Below are 17,794 nucleotides of genomic sequence, written 5' to 3'. Positions count from 1 at the left end.
CTGACCGTCGCTTCCACAGGAAACTCGTCCCAAGAACACGGGCTGGATGGATTGCTCCGAGTCACCCCAGCTGCCACCTCACCTTCTATTGTTGAAATATCACAAGCAGCCCGAGCATTGTTTCCGTTTCTGCCAGTGGTCTCCTCTAAGGGGAGGAATGCAATCCATTATCCATGACGATACAAGATCCATGGCTGCTGCCTCTCTAATGAGCAGAAGAGAGCCGGACTTTGCTAAATAATCTATAAATATGTGTTGAATGATTACGACATTGAAGAAACATGTAGTATTTCATTTAGGGGTTTTGTGTGTGTGTGTGTGTGTGTGTGTGTGTGTGTTCTGTCATGTTTGTTTGTTTGGGTTTTTGTCTATTTGTGCCCATTACAGAGTAAATTCTCTTAGGGGCAAGAACATGATCTTTTCGGTACCAAGTGCAGGATTGGTACCTAAGTCATTGTAAGGAACATCCAAAGTGTTTAGTCACAGGGTAACACCGTGGAAATAGGCAGTATTGTATGGTGGTTAAAGGTTTAGACACAGGGACCCAGGCTGCCTGGTGTCAAATCCCAGTCCAGCCTTATGAGCTGTGTGACCTTTGGGCAGGTAACTTAAATTCTCCTTTGAAGTGGAGCTAGTAACAGCACCTGCCTTTTACATGGTAGCTGCAAGAATTAAATAACTTAAAACACCAAAAATGCTTGGAAGAAATCAAGCACACAGTTAGTATGACATAAGTACCTTCTGTATTACTATTAATTTTAACATTTATCCTACATTTGAAGCCTTCTTACTAACTCTAGCCCTTAGGTTTTTTTAGTTAGTTTACTCTTAGAAAAACACAACTTCCTGTTTCTAAGGAGGGAAAAAGGCTTTTAAAAGTTATAAAAAGCCTCAAAGCCTTCTTGGACATCAAATAGGTCTTACGAAACAACATTTTGATGAGTTAAGTGTAAAGGAATCAAAAACATACGGATTAAATTTCCTTTATAATACACATGGGCTTACAATGAAGGGAAGAGTGCTTAGCAAAACACACTTCGGGGTTGCCAAACCCAAAACATTGAAAAACACTTCAAGACATTCTGCAGACCCACAACAGAACCAGGTCTTTCCCATCCACAACTAAATCCCCAATCAGCTGGATCCCGAGCTTCAAACTGGTCCACAGCTTGTCATCTTCTGATCCCTCTTCTCAGAGGATAAGCTTCCCCGGATTTATGAGGAAGTTATCGCACCTCGGAGCAGAACATAAGCAGTTTATGGATTAGAAGGCACAAATAGATATCATCCGCACAGGGTTTTCATGTTAACGTTTTACCGAAGACCCACAACTACGCATGTGAATGCAGTAATACGGGTTTTGCATATTTTACAACTAAGATGTAAAGAAACATAATAGGTGGGTCGTATATTTTTCTGTTTGCAACGAAGCCACGAGCAAGAGGCAACGGGCACATTTGAAAGTATTATTCAGGACTGAATAATATTCTAAAAATTGTTTCCTGGAGAAAAACATGTTTTTCTAAGATGATGTTTGGTCTTGATGCTCTTCTGTCTGCATGTTGTCAGGACGGGAAAACATGTCATCACCTGACATGGAAACCCCCTCTCCCATGTGTTAAGCCTATGAAATATTCTATAGCTGCAACTTAAGAAAACAAAAAAAGTTTCAGGTTTTAGATTTCATATGAAATATATAATTTTCAACACTAAACCCTTTACAGGCTTTCCTAGAGGAGCAAAGAAAAGCAGCCTGAGAAACTAACTGTTACCCCAGCAAAGCAGACAGGAATCAAAACCCAGTGTTAATATCAGTGACCTGGTCACACCTAAAGAAGCAGTTTTTTAATAACACAGGCAGATAAAATGACACATTATTTTCTTCCTGCTAAGCCCTGCTACATTTGAGTATTTCCTATAGTAACTTGGATCCCATATCATAGGACTTAATGCATCAGTTAGTAAGTTTCTCTGTAAATAAAATATTAGGAGAAAATACAAAAGAATTTAATGTTTCTGAATATACCTTAAATGGAGATTGGAGGGTAGCAAAACTAACTTAGAATGCTTTTCTCTATTTTGAAATGTATTCGCTTCAAATTCTTTCTGTTTTCTACTTAATGACTTAACTATAAAGATACCAGCCTTAAAAGTATTTTTCCTGTTTGAGAGCAATGCGGGTGGCTCCTTCTTTTCGGGACTGTCAGATTCTCTTTGAGTAGGAAGTTTGCCACAAAAAGAACAATATTAAGAACAAAATGTTGATCTCATATGCACATATATTATCTCATTTGTAAAGCAGATTAAAAATTTGATGAATATAGACAGTAGCTTGTATTTCATTAGTTTTGCAGAAATGTCACAGAAGAACTCAGTACAAGACCTGATTTGCCTAAAAACCGTCTTTTTGATGAATTCATGGTCAGATTGTCTGCAGACAGGTTATCTTGGCTCACAAGAGACTGGGAGGCCCTTGATCAGTAATGGAAAGTATTTCAGTTATAAAATAAAAATAAGCACTCAAAGTAAAATTTTATAATGATCCATTTCACTTTATTTACATTTTGATTTCTTATGATCAAAGGGAAAACCTATCTCTGATTTTTGCTATTGTAAACTTTGTCAAAATTTTCAAACATTTCCGTCTTCAGATAGGAAGACCAATCACAATTAGTGAAAACACCGCATTATAGATTATTTTCACGAAAATACATTTGAACGAATTTATATTTTTTTAAAGTGATGCAAAATAAACTTATAAAGTTGCCTATACTTCAGCAATTGGGTTGTCTGTGTTTATTATTATTCAAAATGAGAATGTCTGGAGTAATGAATAACAAATAATACATAATAATTAATAATGTAACTGTTCTGTAATAGTATCAACATTTCCCAGAAATCTTGATTATGACATTAATCACTTCAGAAAGAGTTAATTAAGGAAAAAATTCAGCCAGGCCACTATGGAAACCACCAAAAGCATCAAATAAATGAAAAGTAAATGAATGAAGCTTTAATACAATGAACATACATTACACAAAAGAAATCACCACAGGTGCTCACGACTTGACCTAGTTCATATTTCCTGAACCGGGTCAACTTTTAAAATCAACAGCTGTAAGAATATCTCTAGTCTCTGACTTCTTATTGTCACTCAGTTTGTTAGTATAATAGCTGTCTGATCACGTCGAGATACTCAAAAAGTGTATAGCACTCAACAAAATTAAATCTATAGGTTTACTAGGTCTGTTGACAAAGACCCTAATTAACTTCCTTTTTCTCGTAGAAGCTGATGAAAAAGGCTCTAGGTTTGCTTACTCATCAGACAAGCACTAAAGATCCTGCGGGTGCCCACTGCTGAGGAGTCTACGAGAAATAAGATGTCACAGTTTAACCATAGGCATATTATTTATGTATGTATTTTATAATTCAGACTTAAAGCCTGAAAAATTACAGCATCTGAGACCTGAGACATCACTCTAACCCGGTCCTCTTGTTTTAAGATCAAGAGCAGTCAAAAGATTTGCCCAAATTCTGTGCCATTTGGTATGTTTAAAAGTTAGAACAAAATGATACATGATTTATGTTCTTTTGACACATATGTAAAGTCTAGCGCATTATGTAGCCAACATTTATAATTTTATTGCCTCATAACTGTCTATGCCATTCTTTGGCTCAAAATAGGTTTGTTTGCTCTTCCCTTTAGGCAAAATCTCTAAACATCCCGTTTGGAATTGTGCTAATTAAATCAAGGCTATGTGCTAATTCCTGTTTGAACCAGTTAATTTGGTTATGTGCCATGGTCGTAAGTCTGACCAAGCATCTCATAAATACATTTGAGGTAATTCAGGCAAGCCATTGCAGCTAAATCAAACACAATCCATTAGCTTTGCTAGAAAAACTGCTCAGCCTAAATAGCGTATTGAAAATGAATCTGTAGGCAGAGCGAGCCTTGCTGATAGCTGGGCCAAAATCACCCACTGGCCATTTGAGAATCATTCCATTTTTTCTCTCGCTCTAATTATCTCCGTATCAGCTGGCCTTGCAGCAGCAGCTAAAGTGACGTCCATTCCCTGCTCTTGTTCAGCTGAGTGTAACCATTTTGGAAAAGACAGTAGTCATAGTGACTATAAGACCCTGGTAGTTGACCTCCGCCTTCTTCCACAGAACCCCAATTCTACTCACATATTCATTACTCAGGGAGGATGACCCCATTCCCCTTGCCAGTGACCAGCGTGTCTGTGGCTGTGTAAAAGGAAGTCGGTAGGCTTGTACGGAGGAAAGGTTTCTGCAGCTAGATGGTCAGCTGACCCCCAAAGTTAATTTTCCCCTTCCATTGTATTTCTGGGAAACAGCTGCCCACCCAAGTAGTTAATTTCTTATCCCTTTTTCATACATACGATCATGTGGCCAGTTCTAGCCAATGGAATGTGATCAGAAGGCCAACACAGTCAACATATGACATGTGCCTTCCTCACTCTCCCTTCCTTATTCTGCTCCAAACTTGGATGTCACGTATGAAGATGGCAGATCTATAACTCCATTTTGAGGAGAATTATCCCAAAATATATGCACCGGATTTTGCATGAGTGAGAAATTTTATTGTGTGAAGATAATTCTCTAAATCCTACTTCTTATTCAAGGGCCAGGGAAAGGGTATGGCACAGAAGAAAGAATGAAGGTATCTGGTCTTAAATCTATACAGCAAAGCACTGTCAATATTTTATTCTGGGTATTTTTTCACCCTAGGCTTTGGTTTCTTCATCAGTAAAATGAAAGGGCTAGGACCAATGGCCTATTGCTACAATATAGGCAAGAACATAAACCCAGAACCAAGAGTTCTGGAGAGGACTATTTCAAGGCACAATGAGGGTGTGTACTTGGGGATCAGGGCTATGCATATGTTAATTGCAAGCTGTGACATGGGGAGCCTGAGCCCATTTGGCATGGGACAGCTGTACCCGAGTTGAAGCTGGCAAAAGGAGCATGCCTCTGACATAAACCCCAAAGAACCCTCGCAGGATGAATAGTTAGGGCAGACACGGCCTTGCAAATGGCTTCTTAGTTACACTGGTTTCACCATCCATATCCTCTATCTGCCACTGAAAACTAAACAACAATACCAAAGACAAGCTACGCTTGTAGCAGAGCTGCCTTGAGATAGGAGTTGTGAGACACTGGCTTTGAAGGCTGTGCCTAAGATCCCTTGAAGAAGCCTGCGGGGAAGAGGAGTGCTTGATGGACCAGTGTAAGCAATCTTGGGTTTCTAAGGACTATCTGAGCTGGAGAAGCTCATGGAAAAGACTGGCTTTCCTGCTAGTCTGGGTAGATGGGGGCTTAAGAATCATTAAAATTGCCACCTAAAAATAAGTATGATCTTATTTTATAAGCCAAGTTGGTAAAGTAAAACATGTCAAGTATATTATCATGATCATTTTTTGAAATTTATAACACTGGGCATTTTTTCCTAGAACAAAAAGTTATTTGGGTACAAAATATCTTCTTTTTAAATCAGGTGTGGTTATATAGATTAAATAAAATTGGATGAATTATGTACCTATTATAAAAAGACTGGGTTAGTGATGAAGAATAAACAGGACACTGCCAAATAATAACAACCGTCGGTAGTAATAGTAAACACTGTTAGAGTGTTAATGACTGTCTCAAAAAATGAAATGTCCCTAGTACCCTCAGAAAAAATGAAAGTATGTCTAGTTTACTTAAGGTTGTTGTTCTGTCAGTTCTATAGCTATCTTCATACAATATTCTTTCTTATATACATACACATATAAATATTGGTCAACTTTCAAGACATTTAATTTTGGGGGCGTCAGGGTGACTTAGTTAAGTGTCTGCCTTCAGCTCAGGTCATGATCCTAGAGTCCTGGGATTGAGCCCTGTGTCCAGCTCCCTGTTCGTGGGGAGTCTGCTTCTCCCTCTCCCTTCCCCCACCCCACTCATGCTCTCTATCTCTCTGTCTCTCTTTCTCTCTCAAATAAATAAATAAAATCTTTTTTTAAAAAAAGACCTTTATTTTTAAGTCACCTCTACTAGCTTTTACTAACCATACCCTGGAACATAAAGATTAATAGCGATCTAGGCAAGAGTAGTTTCATGGAATGGAGCAGAAGCCTGGTTGGAGTGTGTTGGAGAATAAATGAAACATGGAAGAACGCAGGGGCACCTGGGTGGCTCCGTCAGTTAAGCATCTGCCTTCTGCCCAGGTCATCATCCCAAGGTCCTGGGATCAAGCCCCGCATCGAGCCCCGCATCAGGCTCCCTGCTCGGTAGGGAGCCTGGTTCTGCTTCTCCCTCTCCCTCTGCTGCTCCCCCTACTTGTGCTGTCTGTCAAATAAATAAATAATCTTAAAAAAAAAATAAAGATGGAATAACGCACAATCCCGAGCTGAATAGTGGGAGCACTTGGTAAAGTATCCACAACCTCGGTACTCCTGCCCCTTTCTAATGTTTAGATAAAATAATATATTCGAATAGAATATATGTATATGGGTGTGTATGTATGTATGTATACACACCCATATACATACATACATGCATTTTTCCCTACACATGTTGTATGCATTGCTCTATCCCCTGTGGCTTACCATAGGAGATAGTGATTTAAGTTTCTGTGATTCCCTCATAGACAGGCTCTAAAGACTTCAGTTAAAGAACATACGAGAATGCTTCTAAATACAATTAGGGCAGTAAGATCGACTATTAAAGGGATTAGATAAAATCAGTTTTATTACCTAAGATCTACTCCTAAGTATTTTAAATATTTCCTCTAAAATTCGCTATACATTCATTAATTTAGAAGACATTGTTTTCAGATGTTTTACTAAACTTCTGCCCAACTTTTGTAAACCCCTCTTGAGACACTTTGAATATCCTCACGATCCTCCCTGTCGCTCCATCCACTGATACACCAACACCGCTGATACAACCTGTGATTCCACACAGGTCTTAACGCGCTTCACAAGACGCTGTAATCAGACAACATGTTGCACAGTCAACAAGAGGTCTCCCTTCCTGCCCAAGGTTTCTCTGAGCCGGGCTTATGATGGCCTGGGAGAATCCACTTTGTATTGACACATGCACAACTCAGAAGTGGGGAGACTTGCACGGGGGGACCACCCTGCTCAATAGGGGGTGGGGCAGACATATAAATACTTTGTTCTTCTATCATCCAGCTGGACAGTCTTGAGATGCACTTCATAAAGCTCTGTGAAAGGGGTCAGCCTCAGTCAGTTGCCTGTAATCCTGTACTGGAGCTACCTCCACACACACTTTTTTATTGGCTTTCCCTCTTGCACTTTCCTCCCCCAGTCCTGCACCCTAACTCCCAGGGATCACTTTCAAATCAACTACTTGCATAGCCAGCCTCTGCTGAAGTTTTCTCCTTCAGAACACCATTTTTATTAACTGGGATATATTTCTATTTCTTTTACAGTTTTAAATTTCATCTCATTTGCAGCTATAGTAATAATCAAATCGTAATGGAATATAGGAGCATGCTGGGAATTTGGTGCCAGCGTTGGCAACAGAGGTTTCGGATCTTCGCAAACAACCAGATCAAAACAGAGAAAACAATGAGAGAGCAAAATCAAAATCTCATGAACAACATTTCCAAAAAAAAAAAAAAAAAAAACCCAGACAAGATATCTCCACAAACCCCAAAATACATGCAGGAGGAGACAAACCATCAGTAAGCACAAAATATGAGTGTCGTCACCATCTTTGTGGGAGAAACCATAGGGATAAAACAGAGCAGTTGGCAAACCTGAGAAAATAAGCAACGGGTATTTCCTGGGAAGTAAAGCAGGCGAAGTTGAGGAGAGAGGCTGCAGGTGGGCAGGTCTTTGCCCACTCTGTCAGTATTGAGTGCAATGTACGCCAACCTACTGAAATTTTAAGGGTGACCACATATGGGGCACCTGGGTGGCTCAGTCAGTTAAGTGTCTGCCTTCAGTTCAGCTCAGGGTCCTGGGATGGAGTCCTGCATCAGGCTCCCTGCTCAGTGGGGAGCCTGCTTCTCCCTCTTCCTCTACCTTTCCCCCCTGTTCGTGCTCTCTCTCTTTCACTCTGTCTCTCAAATAAATAAATAAATAAAATATTTTTTTTAAATGAAGTAACACATTGAAGACACTCAAAGGAAGAGAATGTAAAGCATATAAAGGCCGTAGACAAACCATCGTCAACATGTGGGAACTCAGGGAATATTATTCCCGTAGATCTTTCCTTTGGAATGTATGAGAGAATGAAGTGCAGACATCTAAAATGACTAGGACCTTGACATAAGGACCAGGTAGTGGGGGTGCATATGAGCATTAAGTGCACTGTTGCCTAATGAGAAAGATATCCTAGATTGGAAAGAGCATATAATCTGAGAATACAGATACAGTACATTTACCCCCCCCCAAAAAAAGGTAGGGGAAGAATAGAGAGTGCATATAGAAATAAATCTGCTTTCCATAATCATAATGGTGATCTTAATATAAATCTTGTTATTCTGAGACTGTCCCATGTGTAACAAGGCATAAGGAAAGTGAGTAATCCTGGGACATTCTAATTCTATCATCCTCTACATCTTTGAGAACCAAGATTTTCAGTGTAGACAGGAGAAAATACAGATGTAATACAGAAAAGGTAAAGTACAAATCCTGTAGTCCTGTATTTGAATTGGAAATATTACAATGAAAAAGCCTAGAAACAATGATAAACCAGTGAGTGATCCTAGAGCCAAGACTTTGGTCTTTACATATCATTTCCTATTAAAAGACACTGAGGCTTCCTGGAGAAATGGCAGATTCCAGGTCAGAAGCAAGAAATATACAAGATGACCTGAAATATCTTGACATCCCAGAGAGAAAGAAAAGACCATTCTAGAATGTCAGAAGACTTTGGAGCCAAATTGAAAGAAATTCCCATTGGCCAAATACAGGACAATGAATATCAAGAAGGATAAAAATAACAGTTAAAACCCATCAAATGTATTTATATTTTGTAATATTTAAAATAAGCTAATTGGTCATCTTCTGAGAATAACAGATAACTGCTTCATTATCTTAAAAATTGGGTAAATAAAAGAAAACAATCAAGCACTTATATTGCTACTCCTTTATGAACTACACTATTGGGTAGCCATATAGTATAGGAAAGAAGCATTTCTTATAAAAGCATGCCAACCAATAAGTGAGAAAGCAGTAGTAGAATCAAATAGTACCTTTTTTTGCAACCCCAATAAATTAATATATCTAAACTTTGAACATCAACTGCTATAAAAATTTAAAAAGAGCAAATATCAGACCTTATGTGCCTCTTCTGATGAAAACCATAATACCGGCAAAGGAATTGGACCGGAGTCTCGTTGAGCATTTAGACCCAGCTGACAGTCTTCAAGAATACAAAGGACAGAGGAACATGTTAAGCTGCACCATAAGTATGCATTCAGCAAAATTCAGGTTGTTGACTCAGGACAGGTCAAATGCTCTGAGATCTTCACAGATACATCATAAGAAATGGAAAGGAATGGCTGAGAAACCTATAGATTAAAAGAGACATAGAAGACGTATCAAGTTTTTTAAATGTGCAAGACGGTTCTACAGTGTCTAAAGATGCTCACTCGGGTGATAAAGCCAAGAGAAAATGCAAGGAAGTCTTTACCACACACATCAGGATCGCTGTTACTTTTGGAGGAGGGAGGTGTTATGATTGGGATAGGTCCATGAAAGTCGTGGTGGAGAGGCTGCTGTACTAGTCAGGGTTCTCTAGAGAAACAGAACCAGCAGGATCTATGGATTATGGCTATAGATCTGGGTGGTATATGCATCCGTGTGCCTATACATATACAGGCTCATAGGACTACGGAGGCGGAGAGATCTCACAACCTGCCACCTGCAAGCTGGAGTAGCCAGGAAAGCTATGGTATAATTCAGTCCCGTCCAAAGGACTGAAAACCAGAGGAGCAAATGGTGTAAATCCGTCTATGGGTTGGTAAAGATGAGATGTCTCAGCTCAGTCAGTGAGGTAGGAGAAAAGGGCAAATACTTCCTTCCTCCCTTTTTGTTTTATTCAGACCTTCGGTGGATTGGATGATGAGAGAGGGCAATCTACTTTACTGAGTCCACAGATTCAAATGTAGCTCTTCTGGAAACATCCTCACAGACACACCTGGAAGCAATGTTTAATCTGGGCACCCTGTGGCTGGTCAAGTTAACACATAAAATTAACCATCACAGCTGGTAATATTCTATTTCTTGAGTGGAGATTTCAAGCTGTTTGCCTTATACTAATTTCTGTGTGTGTGCTTTTCTGTACCTGCTTTATTTTACAATAAAAGGTAATAAAATAAATGAAATACAAGTGTATCCCATATCAATTATAATTTATACATCTACATGAGAGGTACATTTTGTAGGCAGGAATATTTTTTAAATTAATCATGCTTAATGTTCCAACCTACTGCACAGAGCCTAGGGTTCTTAATATAATAAAGAAAATATTATTAATATTATAACCTCTTTAAAAACATAGGCAGCGTCTTAAACATCTTTCATGTTATCCCATGGAACTAGCACAATGGTGAGAATAGCTACCATTTACTGAGTTCACCATATGGTAGCCTATACCAATTGTTTTACATGAATTACCTCATTTACTCTTCCTGCCACCTTTAACATAGTGATTGTAATTATCTTTAGGAATATTCTACATAAGGAGATCGAAGCTTATAGATGTTACGTCCCATACACGAGGTATCCCAACTCTACATGAAACAGTGGAATTTGAACCCTAGTAGTCTGACTATAGAGCAAGTTCCGTGTCTGAAGTAGATGTTCAACAAATACTTATGTCATTGAAAAATTCATTATTGGAGTATAATTAACATACACTGTTATATTATTTTCAGTTGTACAAAATACTGATTCAACAATTCTACAAGGTGCTCAGTGCTCATCACAATAAGCATTCTCTTTTTTAAGAATTTTATTTATTTACTTATTTTAGAGAGAGAGAGTGCCTGCATGCGTGTGAGTGGGAGGCACAGAGGGAGAGAATCTCAAGCAGACTCCACACTGAGTGCTGAGCCCCATGCAGGGCTCGATCTCATGACCCTGAGATCATGACATCAGCTGAAATCAAGAGTCGGACACTTAGCTGACTGAGCCACCTAGGTGCCCCATGATAAGCACACTCTTGATCCAACTTATCTATTTTACCCCTCCCCCACCCCCTCCCCCAAGGCAAATAACAATTGGTTCATTTGTTACATTTTTTGAGTTCCACATATAAGTGAAATCCTATGATACTTGTCTTTCTCTGATTGACTTATTTCACTTAACATTATGCCCTCAAGGTCCATTCGTGTTATTTGCAAATGGCAAGATCTCATTTTTTTATTTTTTTTTATTTTATTTATTTTTTTTAAAGTCAAGGCAACATTTAATTTTGCCATTTATTATAAAACAGATACTTGGAGGAGAATCTCATTCAATTATTAGTTATTGATAATTATTAGTTATTAATAATTAGAACTAGGGTTATTAATAATTAGTTGTTAGTAATTAGAAGTAGAGATCTTTTAATTGGCAAAAAGTTTTATTTAACAATTTAAACAGTATAATTAGACTAGAAACTTTTTACTTTTGCTATCTCACTGGGTAATGTTCAGGCCAGCACAGTGCAGAAGAAAGAGTGCATACTTTTGCAACACATAGATTTGGTTCCAAACCCAGTTCTTGGAATCACTGGTTCTGTGGCTCTAGGCAAGTGACTTAATCTCTCTGTTCCTCATTCTGTTTGCAAAATGGGAGGAATCATAATCTTCTTTCTCTGTACTCAGATCAATATTTAAAAAAAAAAGACACTAGGTGCTCATTCCTAGCATAATGCTCAAAATTTAATAAATATTATTTAGTTTTTTCTTTCTTTTACTTTATTTCCCTCTTTTTTTTCTGTACATTGTTTTTTTTTAAATTAATGATTTTTTATTATATTATGTTAGTCACCATACAGTACATCCCCGGTTTCCGATGTAAGGCTCGATGATTCATTAGTTGTGTATAACACCCAGTGCACCATGCAATACGTGCCCTCCTTACTACCCATCACCGGTCTATCCCATTCCCCCACCCCCCTCCCCTCTGAGGCCCTTAGTTTGTTTCTCATAGTCCATAGTCTCTCATGTTTCATTCCCCCTTCTGATTACCCCCCCTTTCTTTATCCCTTTCTTCCCCTACCGATCATCCTAGTTCTTATGTTCCATAGATGAGAGAAATCATATGATAATTGTCTTTCTCTGCTTGACTTATTTCACTTAGCATTATCTCCTCCAGTGCCGTCCATGTTGCAGCAAATGTTGAGAACTCGTTCTTTCTGATGGCTGAGTAATATTCCATTGTATATATGGACCACAACTTCTTAATCCAGTCATCTGTTGAAGGGCATCTCGGCTCCTTCCACGATTTAGCTATTGTGGACAGAGCTGCTATGAACATTGGGGTGCATATGGCCCTTCTCTTCACTACGTCTGTATCTTTGGGGTAAACACCCAGTAGTGCAATGGCTGGATCATAGGGTAGCTCAATTTTTAACTTTTTAAGGGACCTCCACACTGTTTTCCAGAGTGGCTGTACCAACTTGCATTCCCACCAACAGTGTAGGAGGGATCCCCTTTCTCCACATCCTCTCCAACAATTGTTGTTTCAAGATCTCATTTTTTTAATGGCTGAGTAATATTCCATTTATATTTGTATACCACATCTTTGTTATCTGAAACTGGACCACTTTCTTACATCACACACAGAAATAAACTCAAAATGGATTAAAGACCTAAATGTGAGACCTGATACTATAAAACTCCTAGAAGAAAACATAGGCAGTAATTTCTTTGACATCAGCTGTAGAAACATTTTTCTAAATATGTCTCCTCAGACAAGGGAAACAAAAGCAAAAGTAAACTGTTGGGACTACACCAAAATAAAAAGCTTTTACACAGCAAAGGAAGCCATCAATAAAACAAAAGGGTAATCTACTGAATGGGAGAAGATATTTGCAAGTGACATATCAGGTAAAGGGTTAATATCCAAAATATTAAAGAAATTACACAACTCAACATCAAAAAGGAAACTGATTAATTGAAAAAAAATTTTTTTAAATGAAATGCATTTTGCCTTCCTACTTTCTGTTCATTGCATCATTATGGCTATTTTTAGAAGTTAATTTATTTGTGTTTGAGTTGAATATATTATACCAAATAATATAGAATGTAAATACTAATTAATGTAAACAATACATTATATCAAATTAATGAAATACAATATCAAGAACATTTGATAATTTTCACAAGTATGTAATCCCTTGTAAAGTGAGCATTTGGGCCTGGTAGTTTACAAACAAAAGGAAGAAACGAAACCCATCCTCAGATTCACAATCCTTAGGAAAATCACTTAATCTCCCAGAGCCTGCTTCCTCATTAGCTTCAATTTCCCAATGATTTCTTCTTCAACACTAACTAAACAAAATGAGATGGACGCAACGGGTGCTTAGAAGAATCAGTGAGCACGTTGGTCATATTTTCCACTTTTTAAAGTGCTTAAAATGTTAAAATATTGTTCTGTTTTGGCTACATTGTATAAACTGCTTTAGTGTCATGAATCTTTGATACAAGTGATTTTCATACTGTCTAGTTAAACAAATATAGGAAGTCAATATAATATAGAAAAAACGCAACTATTTTTATCAAATTAGTAAACATAAAACTTCTGAGCGGGAGCACCTCAAAAAGTCGCTCTACTCAAACAGCATTTACATCACCCAGTTGAACCTTAGGTCTTCTGGGAACAAGACATATAGGTTAGATCATCGGATAATGAACTATCCAGAAGAACGATGACTCTCGAAATACCCTTGTTTGCAGTTGTTTGGAGAGAAGAAAAATTAATAGTATTCCTGGAAAAGGTAACCCGAGGAACCACGAATATGAACACCTGAACTAACCTCCTCCCTCCACTAATAAACAGCTGCTGCATCACGGGGACGGAGAGGCCAAAGGCAGCGGTAAAAAAAAAAAAAAAAAATCCATTCAAGTTAGAGTCACAATTGGAATTATGAGCTGACATTGCAATATCTGAATTTCAGTAGGATATATGATTTTAATAAAATTGTACATGAAACTCTACATCCCAGAACCTCACAATTTAAGAACACTTTTACATTATGCAATTAAGCTTTGGAATCTACGTAAGTATCAAATGGTCTTCACTTTACAATGAGGTGGTTCTAGTTATAAATTTGCTATTGCAAATATTATTACTAACCTCATTGGAAACAAATTGCTTTCTGCCGCTATCATTTGTTATGGGGTTATACCCAACTATGTCCTGTGTGAATTTTTTACTGTTGTTATTTCCAGATTCTGGATCAGTTTAAACATTCACTTACCCAGTGATATGAATTTACCACTCTGTGACTCCTTCTTTTTTGCTCTTCCTTTTTTTCTACTTGCCCTCCTTTCCGTCTGTCATCCATTGAGCAAATAATTATTGCCTGTCTACAGTGTACCAAACCCTATGCTAGACAAATACAGTGCGATCCCGCCTCCGTGTTGCTCAACTGACAAGGAGATACAAACATATAGGTAAATATCACCGAATGTGATATTTGCAAAATAGAAATGAACTCTGGACGGTTTGGGGGCATAAAGAGAAAGCCTTGAGCTCTGTGGAAGGGGAGGGAGGTGGAGACTGACACACTTCTTTGAGCATCACCACCATCAACAATGACGGGAACTGTTCCAAAGCCAGTAGATAGAATCACAATTTCTCCCGTAGGATTGTCTGCAACCAGACCCATTTCCTTCCATAGCTCCAACTCACTGCTCTCGTGAGCTGGTCTCCCCTATTTAAAGCACCACTTAAAAAATGTTGCCCTTAAAGGACTAAGATCAGGAAACTGACAGCTCACAAAGCAGTCTGCTGGCACCAGGGCTCAAAAGAACAGCCCCTAAAAGCAGAGGCTCCACTCGTTAGCCCAAACACAAGTTGTTATAATCCCTTTCTGCCTTCTGTGCTTATATAATACAGGCCTTCTTCGATTACAAGACACTTTGAAGATCTCACCTTCTCCCATTACTTGTCTTCTACATAAAATGCCCACAGATGTGAGTCTGTTAGAATGTGTGAGAACTGCAGCTGATAATTTATAAACCAATACTTCCTAAGGTTTGAAATTTGTTAGGATTCAGGGGTGTTGAAAGAGGGCATGTTGCTGCAGGAGCACCCCCTACCGACCACAAGGAGACACGTTGTAAAGCGGGAGGTGGAAACTGACAGGCCTGGAAATAATATTCAACCCTTCCCACCGAATCACCATGATTTATTGAGTAGTATTCTGTGATGCAAAAGGACTGAGATTGGAGGTGGCCAAAGCAAGAACCTTAATTTTTTTTTAAAGATTTTATTTATGTATTCAACAGAGATAGAGACAGCCAGAGAGAGAGGGAACACAAGCAGGGGGAGTGGGAGAGGAAGAAGCAGGCTCCTAGCGGAGGAGCCTGATGTGGGGCTCGATCCCAGAACGCCGGGATCACGCCCTGAGCCGAAGGCAGATGCTTTTAACCGCTGTGCCACCCAGGCGCCCCCAAGAACCTTATTTTTAAACAAATTTAAAAACTAACACATTTAATCGTTTGACCTCTCCTAGAACAACAATCTCGAAAGGAACATGTGATTTGGTTGATTTCAGGCACTGTGGAGATGTTTTATCTTTTGTTTCTCTCCTAAATGTAGTCAAATCAGACTAGGTACCAACAGAGAAAGAATAGAAAAACACAAAGGAACACCTAAGTAGACCACGTTCTTACGTGGGGAGATTCAATAGTATGAAATTGCGAAATGGTCCAGAGACATCTATAAATTCAACATAATCTTAACCAGGACCTAAATGGGCTTCCTTAATAAGTTGATTTTAAAGTTCATCTCTAAAAGAACAGACAAGAGGGTTTTTTTATTCAATAGACAAAATATCAGAACACAATAGAAAGTTACAGTAACTAAAATACTATGATACTGGCAAAGTCAATGCATCAGAAACAGATTCAGGTATTAGGGGGAATTAGAATTGGATAAAAGGATCTTGCAGATGAACTGAACGATGACTCAATGAGCGATGTTGCCTATCTTTAGGCCTTCCTGAATCAGACATAAAGCAAGCCATAGTTTCTAGCTCCAAGAACCATGTATTATTTTACACCTTACACAATATTTAATGTATATATAGTTGATTTTCCCCCTGCTCAGTTCTGATCTCTCTATCCTTACTCTTAACACATGTTTTGTTATTGGTTGAGAGCTCTTCTTTTTTTTTTTTTTTGAGGTAAGAAAAACGTGGCGCGTGCAAATTATTTTGGCTGCCTAATAAGTGTGGCGCCATGCGCATAGTGTCAGGAGTTCAGAGCCATCACTTATCCTTTCAAACACGTGGACGTCCTCAAACTAGTTCAAAACTCAGAGACATTAGCTTGAGTATCTAGATATCCTGCTCTTGTTTTGAATACTCTATTTTCCCCTCAAAACTTATATCTCAGTCCAGAAAAACAACTCCAAAAAAGCAAGGAGGAGAGACGACACCCTCTTCGTTCCTAGAAAAAGAACAGGTGAGATGTAAAGAGCTTCGGCTGCCAGAAAACTCCCTTTTAAAACTAATGTGAATAGGCACATTAATGACCATACTAATCTGTGGAAGAAAGCCACTTAAAACGCCACTGTCTCAACTGGGTAAGGAATCTGTTGAAGAAGCCACTACCCGCAATTTAACATTCCAGTAATCGCTTGGTAAAAAGACCCTTGAGCCACTGTGTGAAGGAAATGGTCTAGACAGCCAAGCACCAGGAATGTGCCATTGTGTGTGTAGCAGATTGAGTTTACACTCTATTCCTGATTCACAAAGGGGGCGAGTGTGCCAGTGGGCCGTGGGCCAGGACGTGGGTGGTTTAATAAGTGTTCTCGGAGGGAGCAAGTTCTTTTAGGATCCGCATCAGCACACCAGCTGATCAACAAATGTGTAAGTTTTTAATAAAGTTAGACAAAAGGATACATTGGACATTCTCTTTCCAATGCGTAAAGGGTGGACATCCACCAAGTTTCAAAATTTTTATAGACTGTCAAATTTCCGGGTAATTCTGAATAAGTATCAATGTTTCTCTGTAAGATTCATATACGGAGGACTTGTCTCTGTCAATGAGATGTGGGAATTCTGTGACTGTACCTACACGACTGTATTTTCAAAACTACCTACATGATTTGATTGCACGTGCATAACTATGACTACATTCCACTTACCTTCAGATGAGTGGACAGAAAATGGAGACGGGAAAAAGCCCAGATATTTCTAGTGGATTTGCAGCACATTAGAGAAAAAGAGCTTCCTGCCAAAAACAGTTTTTCATCTTAATTCATGACAAAAGAATCTTAAATCCCACCTCTTTCACGAAGAATTTCATTGCTTAATGAAAAAGAGTAATTTCTCCCAGACCCCAAGTTGTCCGAATTCATTTCCCATGATTATCTATTTACTTAACACTTAAAGGGTTGTATTATCTGCCTATGATTAATCTAAATGTTTTTACAAGCAAAGTGTTTAATCTCATAATATCCGTTCTATTTTTCATGTTGCATCCTGGGTGCTAAAGGAGAAAATAACAGGAAAAAGAGATTTACGTAAATATTTCCCCGCCATTTACCTTTTCCCAGCTCGGACAGAAATCAAGCTACTCTCATGCGATTCACTTACG

This window comes from Ursus maritimus, unplaced genomic scaffold, assembly GCF_017311325.1.
Source record: "Ursus maritimus isolate PB19 unplaced genomic scaffold, ASM1731132v1 scaffold_29, whole genome shotgun sequence".
NCBI classification, from domain to species: domain Eukaryota; kingdom Metazoa; phylum Chordata; class Mammalia; order Carnivora; family Ursidae; genus Ursus; species Ursus maritimus.
Note: the sequence above shows the minus strand (reverse complement) of the source record.